This window comes from Mauremys mutica, chromosome 3 (assembly GCF_020497125.1).
Source record: "Mauremys mutica isolate MM-2020 ecotype Southern chromosome 3, ASM2049712v1, whole genome shotgun sequence".
Taxonomy (NCBI): domain Eukaryota; kingdom Metazoa; phylum Chordata; order Testudines; family Geoemydidae; genus Mauremys; species Mauremys mutica.
In genome coordinates, this window is record NC_059074.1 from 166,643,149 (window position 1) to 166,652,893 (window position 9,745).

Here is a 9,745-nt window from a genome sequence, read left to right on the forward strand (position 1 = left end):
TTTCTCCTATGAAGCCCTTCTCTTAGAAGACAAATAATGTACATGCTCTAGAGATGTCTGTGGTACTAAGGAAAAAATCCTGACATTTACATGGCATGGATCACAAAACCCTTATTGAGAGGGTATTTGTAAGGTGCACAGAGTGACTTCCAGCTTAGTCAAGAGTAACATAGATCTGGCTTGGCCCAAGGGAGGAGGCTGCCTGCGCTGGCTTCTTATCTTCCATCAGATTCAAACTTAGACTCAACTTCAGGGTACTGCACAACTCCACCCCAGCCCACATCCTATTTATCGCCAGACTCTACCCCTCTTTACACCCTGCACCTTTTGCTAGCTCAAGGCCTGATCATGCTCTCATTAAAGCCAATGACAAAAATCCTATTGATTCCTGGGATGCAGGGCATGACCATTGATGTGCCTTGTTACTCCCTTGTCTCCGTGCCTTTTCTCAAGCTGCCCACATAGTTGGAAAATCATTCCTGATCCTGTGCATCAGGCAACCTCAGTCTCTTCTTTCAATTCAAATCCCCCCTCAAAATTCACCTCTTTCTATTAGATTTCCAGCTCTGATCTCTTCCCCAACTTTGTTCCCCTGATTGTACTGTTAGTCATTTATAAAAAAGGAACTAAGGAGACGTATGCATAAAAAAAGCAGATCTCAACTTCTTCCTTTTGTAACCCTTGTCCTTCTCTTAACCCACACTTACACATGTCCTTTGTTATCTTCCTTTCCTGTGTTATGTCTAATTTAGATAGCAAGCATCTTGGGGGCAGGGATCTTTCTCTTTCACTTCTGTGTAAAGAACCATATACAACTATGGTGTAATGTTAATAATAATAGGTTCACCTGGCAAAGCTGATGCCTGTTGGTCATTAGGGCCTCATTTGAGTGTCAGCTGCAGTACTGTACAGGCTGCATACATGGTTCAGACAACAGCTGTGGGATTCTGCAGTAGGAGGAGTAAGTGTTGCAGAATCAGGCCATTGGGATCGTTCTGTAGTAATGTCTGGCTACCAACAGAAAGACCTAACATTATTCTATACTGCGCTCATGTTCCTATAGCATCTTTTGTCCGGAATCCCAGTGTGCTCAACAATCTTTTCCAAAGTGTTTATACAGAGAGGGTTTTCTTCACCCACCACTAAATACCTACATCTCTATCCCAGCCTCTAAAGAGCATTTAGGATTAGGAATACTGCATAGAAGTGTAGGGCTGGAAGGGATCTTAAGAGGCCATCCGGTCCCGCCCCTCCCACACTGAGGCAGGTGTCTGTCCAACCTATTCTTAGAAACCTCCAAAAACATCTTCAAAGTATTGTCTCCAGCTGCTTCGATTCTCTGGGATGCCTTTGCTATCAGGCAAGAGTTTCTTTACATTCTCCAAGCATCCAGTACCCTGTAATGTACCCACCACCAGCAAGTGAAGAATAGTGTAGTGAGTTGGAGCTTCAAGGAGAATTTTAGGTTGGCAGAATGTTAGTACAGTAACTCCTAACTTACCATCCTCCCACTTAACGTTGTTTCGAAGTTACGTCGCTGCTCCATTAGGGAACATACTCGTTTAAAGTTGTGCAATGCTCCCTTATAAGGTCGCTTGGCTGACTTTACAAGGGAGCATTGCACACGTTCCTCCTCCCCGTCCCTTCCTCCCTCCCTCCCAGTGCTTCCCCTGCCACCAAACAGTTGTTTGGTGGCGCTTAGGACTTTCTGAGAGGGAGGGAGGGAGGGAGCGAGCAGGGAAGCTGCTTCCCCCCCCACCTCCCCGGCAGGCAGGGCCACCCAGAACGCAGGGGCTTTAGGGGCTGCAGGGCCCTGGGCTAAAGCCCTTTTTGGACTGTGGCCCTGTGAGCATGGGAAGTGCCGCTTCTCTCCAGCCACTGGCTGTGCGGCTGCCCCTGCTCCTCCTTAGTCCTCCAGCCCGTGCTCGCAGGGCCGCATTCCGAAAGGGCCTTTAGAGCTGCAGGCCAGGGCCCCTTAGCCCAGGGCCCTGCAGCCCCTAAAGCCCCTGCGTTCCGGGTGGCCCTGCCTGCCGGGGGGGACAGCTCCCAGAATCGCAGCTCCCAGAATCGCAGCAATGGGGGCGGTGCCGCACTGCACAGAGCCACCTGCACACCCCCTGCACGAAACAGGAGCTGCCCCAGGTAAATGCTCTGCACCTCCTGCCTGCCCCAGCCCTGAGCCTCCTCCCACACTCCCACTCAGAGCGCCCTCCCGCACCCTAACTCCCTCCCAGACCCTTCACCCCCACCCTGAGCGCCCTCCCGCACCCTAACTCCCTCCCACACCCTGCACCCCCACCCTGAGCGCCCTCCTGCACCCTAACTCCCTCCCACACCCTGCACCCCCACCCTGAGCGCCCTCCCGCACCCTAACTCCCTCCCAGACCCTGCACCCCCACCCTGAGCGCCCTCCCGCACCCTAACTCCCTCCCAGACCCTGCACCCCCACCCTGAGCGCCCTCCTGCACCCTAACTCCCTCCCAGACCCTGCACCCCCACCCTGAGCGCCCTCCCGCACCCTAACTCCCTCCCAGACCCTGCACCCCCACCCTGAGCGCCCTCCCGCACCCTAACTCCCTCCCAGACCCTGCACCCCCACCCTGAGTGCCCTCCCGCACCCTAACTCCCTCCCAGATCCTGCACCCCCACCCTGAGTGCCCTCCCGCACCCTAACTCCCTCCCAGACCCTGCACCCCCACCCTGAGTGCCCTCCCACACCCTAACTCCCTCCCAGACCCTGCACCCCCACCCTGAGCGCCCTCCCGCACCCTAACTCCCTCCCAGACCCTGCACCCCCACCCTGAGCGCCCTCCCGCACCCTAACTCCCTCCCAGACCCTGCACCCCCACCCTGAGCGCCCTCCCGCACCCTAACTCCCTCCCAGACCCTGCACCCCCACCCTGAGCGCCCTTCCGCACCCTAACTCCCTCCCAGACACGGCACCCCACCCTGAGCGCCCTCCCGCACCCTAACTCCCTCCCAGACTCGGCACCCCACCCTGAGCGCCCTCCCGCACCCTAACTCCCTCCCAGACCCTGCACCCCCACCCTGAGCCCCCTCCCGCACCCTAACTCCCTCCCAGACCCTGCACCCCCACCCTGAGCGCCCTCCCGCACCCTAACTCCCTCCCAGACCCTGCACCCCCACCCTGAGCGCCCTCCCGCACCCTAACTCCCTCCCAGAGCCGCACCCCCACCCTGAGCGCCCTCCCGCACCCTAACTCCCTCCCAGACCCTGCACCCCCACCCTGAGCGCCCTCCTGCACCCTAACTCCCTCCCAGACCCTGCACCCCCACCCTGAGCGCCCTCCTGCACCCTAACTCCCTCCCAGACCCTGCACCCCACCCTGAGCGCCCTCCCGCACCCTAACTCCCTCCCAGACTCGGGACCCCCACCCTGAGCGCCCTCCCGCACCCTAACTCCCTCCCAGACTTGGCACCCCCACCCTGAGCTCCCCCCCGCACCCTAACTCCCTCCCAGACCCTGCACCCCCACCCTGAGCTCCCTCCCGCACCCTAACTCCCTCCCAGACCCCGCATCCCCACCCTGTGTGCCCTCCCGCACCCTAACTCCCTCCCAGACCCTGCACCCCACCCTGAGCGCCCTCCCGCACCCTAACTCCCTCCCAGACCCTGCACCCCCATCCTGAGCGCCCTCCCGCACCCTAACTCCCTCCCAGACCCTGCACCCCCACCCTGAGCTCCCTCCCGCACCCTAACTCCCTCCCAGACCCTGCACCCCCACCCTGAGCACTCTCCCGCACCCTAACTCCCTCCCAGACCCTGCACCCCCACCCTGAGCGCCCTCCCGCACCCTAACTCCCTCCCAGACAGTGCACCCCCACCCTGAGCCCCCTCCTGCACCCTAACTCCCTCCCAGACCCTGCACCCCACCCTGAGTGCCCTCCCGCACCCTAACTCCCTCCCAGACAGTGCACCCCCTCCCTGAGCCCCCTCCCGCATCCTAACTCCCTCCCCGACCCGCACCCCCACCCTGAGCGCCCTCCCGCACCCTAACTCCCTCCCAGACCCTGCACCCCCACCCCGAGCCCCCTCCCGCACCCTAACTCCCTCCCAGACCCTGCACCCCCACCCTGAGCACCCTCCTGCACCCTAACTCCCTCCCAGACCCTGCATCCCCACCCCTGAGCCCCAGGGGTAAGCCAGGGGCAGCTCCCCACCACAGTACAGTACTGTACAGTATATAATGCCTTTTGTCTGCCCCCCAAAAATTTCCTTGGAACCCAACCCCCCACATTTACATTAAATCTTATGGGAAAATTGGATTCATTTAACATTGTTTCACTTAAAGTTGCATTTTTCAGGAACATAACTACAACATTAAGTGAGGAGTTACTGTACTCAAAGTGGACTTTAGCCAGGTCACTACCATCCTTACCGCTGCTGAAAATGCTACTGGATCTATAACCTCCGGCAGTACAGCACTCTTCTAACAGCATACTGGGGGATTTAATCTAGTACTGACTCACATAGAAGAGTGCCATCTATTGAAGCACCAGTACTATTCCCAGCAGTGCCTATCTTGGAGGTCTCCCATCCAAGTACAGACCAGGCCTGACCCAGATTAGTTTATGAGATCTTTTAAAATTGCAGCCAAAGGTGGTATAGCTGCCTAAGAGGCTGCTTAATAAACTAAAACAAATTAAATAGTTGTTTAAAACACATTGATGTAAAAGGGCTCTGATAAGAAAACAGGGAAGTAAGTTCTTTTCAGACATTGTAAAGCTCTTATTTAGTGCTATGGTTTCATCTGCCATGTGATGACACTGCTGCTTTGTGTTTCCCCCACTCAGAGCTGGTGAGACATGCCTGTACATATTCTTAGACACAACGGATCCTCAGTGCAGGTATTGTGATGATTATAAGCGGCAGATGTTTCAAGTGTTTTTCTCCTCAATATCCTGATTGCTAGTTATGTGGTTAGTCAGCTTTTGAAAACAAGGTTTGGACATAAAGACCCCATTCAGCCAAATGGGACATGTTGACATATTTTCATTTTTACACAAGTACTCTGAACAGCAAGATGTGCATTGACTACACGGTGGGCAAAACAAAATCCCATCAGAGGGGTTTAATGGCATAGGGGATAGTTAAAAATCGCCATCTTAGGTTTTTAAAAACCTCTATGAACTTGCTCCAACCTACCTAACAAACCTTGTTGGGGAGTCACACTGAAGGAGGTGGCTTGTACTTCCCCTATTTAGGGGCTGCTGGGGGCCAGTCTGATCTGTGGTACAGGTTAGGACAGCCCGAAAGGCTCCCATGATTTGTGTCCCCCACTGCCCTCATGAACCTTATGTCAGTGGAAAACCATGGAGTGTAGGGATGCACAGCCACACCTCCTCCTGCTACTTGTTCTAGACATCTGACAGGACCCTTTCGGGGGGAAGGGGGCAGATACAAAGAGGGCAGAACCAGCTCTGTATCTGGCAGAAAAATCCTGTCTACCGGTGTTATGCGTCTGGGGAGGCGGGGAAGGGTGAAGGCCCAGCCTCTCCCTGTCCTTGCTCTGGCAAATCCACCAAAGGTCAGACTTTATACCTCTGATATTTCTTGAGGTTAAAAAAAATAAAGAGGGGGAAAAACAAAATAACTTTTAGTCCAGGGGAAAAACATCTGTCGCTAAACTTTTTTTTTTTGCTTCTTTATGATGTATAGAGAAGCTTGGAAGGAGTACGCACACATGCTTTTTCCCTTTGTAAGTCATCCTAAATTCTCACAAACCCCATGTGAAATGGTTATCCTCATGTTAATGGGGAGATGGATAAACGGAGGCACAAAATTTAAATGATTTATTCCAAAGTGACACTGTACAGTAGGTCAATGGCAGAGCCAGGCACTCAGGCCCCAAAGCCCCCATTTTAACCACAAGACCACACTGTCTGTCATATATGTGCATGTCTTGTTTCAGAGGTAACGCAAAGGGAGACAATGTTTATGTGAGTGCATGCACCAATGTTAGGGTAGTATTAAGCCATTTGTTTTTAGGGGAATAATAATGTATTTGATGGACAAGCATTGTGCTGGCTGTAAGCCTGTTAACAATGCAGTTTTTATACTTCTCTTTCTATCTATCCAGGAAAAGGTCAGTGGGTTTGGACAGAATTGTTTTTAGTGCAGCTGATCTATAAATATGTTACTAGTAAACCACTGTATATGAGCAACTTACTGTGAGGCTTTATTTGGTCTTGCTGTCTATAAATATATAAAACAAGGAAGAAGCAGCGTATGACATGGCTATTTATGGAAGGGCTGGATGTCATTGTTACACCACACTGAGAGTCAAGCAGCTGCTGCTGAAGAAATCATCAATGGTGTTAAGTAATCATAAATTAAAAAGTAAAAAAAAACCCTCCATGCTGGTGTGTACACTTTGGCTCAGATCTTGCCTCGATGGAAGTTAATGACAAAGCACCTGTTTACTTCAATGGGAGCAGGCTCGAGCCCTTTGTCCCCTTTTAAACCCTCCTCTCCTTCTTTTATAGCATTTCTGAATGGACATTTTTCCACATGAAAATCCACACCCTGATCCTAAGCCTGAGGAAGTGCAGATTCTGCATTTCAGTGAGTGTTGGCATAACACTATATAGAGTATTGCCAAAATGAATAGAGTGGAGTCATTTCACTTCAGTGCACGGGGGGAGTAAAATACACTCCCCGCGTGAGCAGGAGCACGGCACCCCACAAGAGAAGGCAGGTAGTACCATCTGGGTTTCTTCTGGGGGAGAGGAAGATTTAAGTTGCAGGTGGTGCATCATAAGAATCCTGCTGCTGGAGGCTTCCCAGTGTTTTGCACTGACTCAGCACATCTGCTACCTGACCTGGCTGCACTCCCTCCTTGGCCACTGTGTTGTCAACCATTCTGGGCCATAAAGCGGTCCAACAACATCCCCAGTAAAAGTGAGGCTTCTAGCACTTTGTATCACTGCACATGGCCTCTGGGTGGACATCAGTGTTGCCAACTCGTGATTTTGTCATAAGCCTCATGATAATGATTGTTTTCCTTAAAGCTCCAGCTCCTGGAGTCAAGTGGATATGTGACAATTTCAGCCTTCATTCTTAAAGAAAAACTAAGTTTTTAACCCTCATGGCTGTGGAGAAATGTGACATCAGTGCACCGTAAAGGCTCAAAAATCAGAGAGCAAATAAAAAGAACACCAAATCTATTATTTTTATATAATCTTTTGATTTTAAAGCCAAACTCATGATTTTTGGTGAGCCTGACTCATGATTTTTGAACATTTGGGGTTGGCAACACTGTGGACTTTTCACCACCATGCCCTGCACCCCAATGTACAAAGGCAGAACCGGAAGCAAATCTAGCGTGTCGTCTGTGCCTAGGCTGGGTTTCACATCGATAATGGAGTTAAGTCCCACATATCCTTATTTATACTTGTGCATTCTGTTTTAATGCTCGTCCATCTCTTTTTCTCAAGATTATGCTCCATTTTGTTCCAGGCTGGGGAATAATAAAATCCCATAGGGTGACATGAGGGACATTGAAGGAACTCTTGGCACCAAACTGAGATGATAGTGGACAGTGGTTGCACTCGTGGGGCAGAGCACACTGCATGTGTTTGCAGCGAGCATTCAGTTTTGATCTGCATCTATATGCTTGGGGGTAAATAAACTGAGAAGATGTAGTTTTAGAAATAACCACATTGCTTTAGTGCTTTAAATCAAATACTTTCAGAGGCTAGGGCCATTGGAGCAGTTCTTCCCTTTGTTCCCCCCACCCCCCCAAAATATATCCTTTGTCACCTGATCTGTCACCTCAAACACGCCACTCTGCAACCACGTACTGTAGCTAAAAAGAATGTGTTCTCCTATCACAGGTATTTTGTAAGGGTACCTCTGGAATTTGTTTTGTTTGGAATACTGTCACATAAGCCTGCTAATTAGACAGAATGGTTAAGGAGTGATCACAGTAAAACAGACCCTAGAGGGAATTGGAAATACATAGCGCCCCCACTGTTATCCAGGGCACAGAAACAATGATATGTTTAAAAAAAATAGTCTTCTAACAGAGAAACAAAGCTGCACTCACTACTCTGTGATATTATAGGTTGCTTTGCAAATGAGGAAGGAGAGGAGCATTTAACAACAAAAACAAACCAAAAACTGGAACATCCAAAGAATTAAAACACAACAATCCTTCCTTTAATTAACACATATATGTTGTGCTCCCTAAAATGCTTCTTTTGATCATTTTTCTAAAGAAATATTTTGCCCTAATGAGAAGATGGGAAGAACCATTCCTTCTAATTTAAAGGCCGTGGGACTACTTATAGGTTGTACCATGTTAACGAGATAATTATCAGAGGAGCAGCCAGCAGGAACTGCAGTTAGCTGAGCCACAATCCTTTTGAATCCAGACTCTGTTGTTTCAATCTTTTGGGAGAAAAAAAATGTAATTGTCACATGACTGCTGATTACATAGTGACTGGACTGTTTTTAACTATGGTGTGTGTTGGGAGAGAGACTCTACAGCTGGGAAATCCCCAGCATATGACTCAGTGCAGATGTATTGGATCATGTGATCAAGGTTTACTGTAGACCAAAGTATTTCACAATGTTACATCTGTAGATATAGATTTCCCACATGTTGCAGCATTCAAGTGATTGCCAGTCATTCCTTGTCTTTCAGAATTTGCATCAGAGTTGGTACATCAGTGCAGTTTGTAACCTATTTCTGTTGTGCTGTTAACAACAATAAAAACAGATGAAGTGTTATGAAGGGAGAGATATAAAAGGACTCCTAAGACTGACAAGAAATTTTGGCATTAAGGACCCGCATCTTCAGGTCACCCACTTTCGTGCCGTGGTGTCAAAGTGCAGTGAAGGTTCTGATTAAATGGTTAGGCAAACAAGTAGCCGTGACTTCTGCTCTTCTGCTAAACTCTGCTTTACTGTTACCTCATCCTCCTGACCTCTGCGGCCACCACCCTGTTTGTTTATTTCACCTAGTCCTTGTGTTCTGTTTGCAATTAAGATTGTGAACTCTCTGGGGCAGGAACTCTTACTTGTCTCTACAGTGCCTAGCACAATGGGACATGATCCTTGGCGGGTTTCCAGATGCTACCATAATGTAAATAATCATAAACCAGTCCACCAACATTTTGACACCCACTCCCCTAGAAGTCAGTGCCCTGAAGAGACCCTCCCTCATAATATTCCTCTCCCTGAACTTCCCTCTCCCTATCAAGTGAGGTATCAAGACCACCCTAGTAGGCATCCATCATCTGTGTCACCTAAAGTGACCACCTCTCCTGTATTTTAAGGGATTGGTTTTTTTGGTGCCTAGTATCCTGTGACCCGTATCAAGTAAGAAGCTACCAAGAAACATTTGACCTGATAAAAAGGCTGCATTCAGGCAGCTGTCATTGCAAAGGATCACACATTATAGGACAAATACATTTATTTTGGACCAAAGTAAAATACACCTCTACCCTGATATAACGTGACCCAATATAACACGAATTCGGATATAACGCGGTAAAGCAGTGCTCGGGGGGGCGGGTCTGTGCACTCCGGCGGATCAAAGCAAGTTCGATATAACGCGGTTTCACCTATAACGCAGTGAGATTTTTTGGCTCCCGAGGACAGCGTTATATCGAGGTAGAGGTGTATTGTGGGCATGGTGTCCCTTGAAAATAAACTTGTCCCTTACTTTTCAGAGTTGTCCTTCCTTGTGTAGGTGGTGTTTCTATTGCCCATTGCAAGTC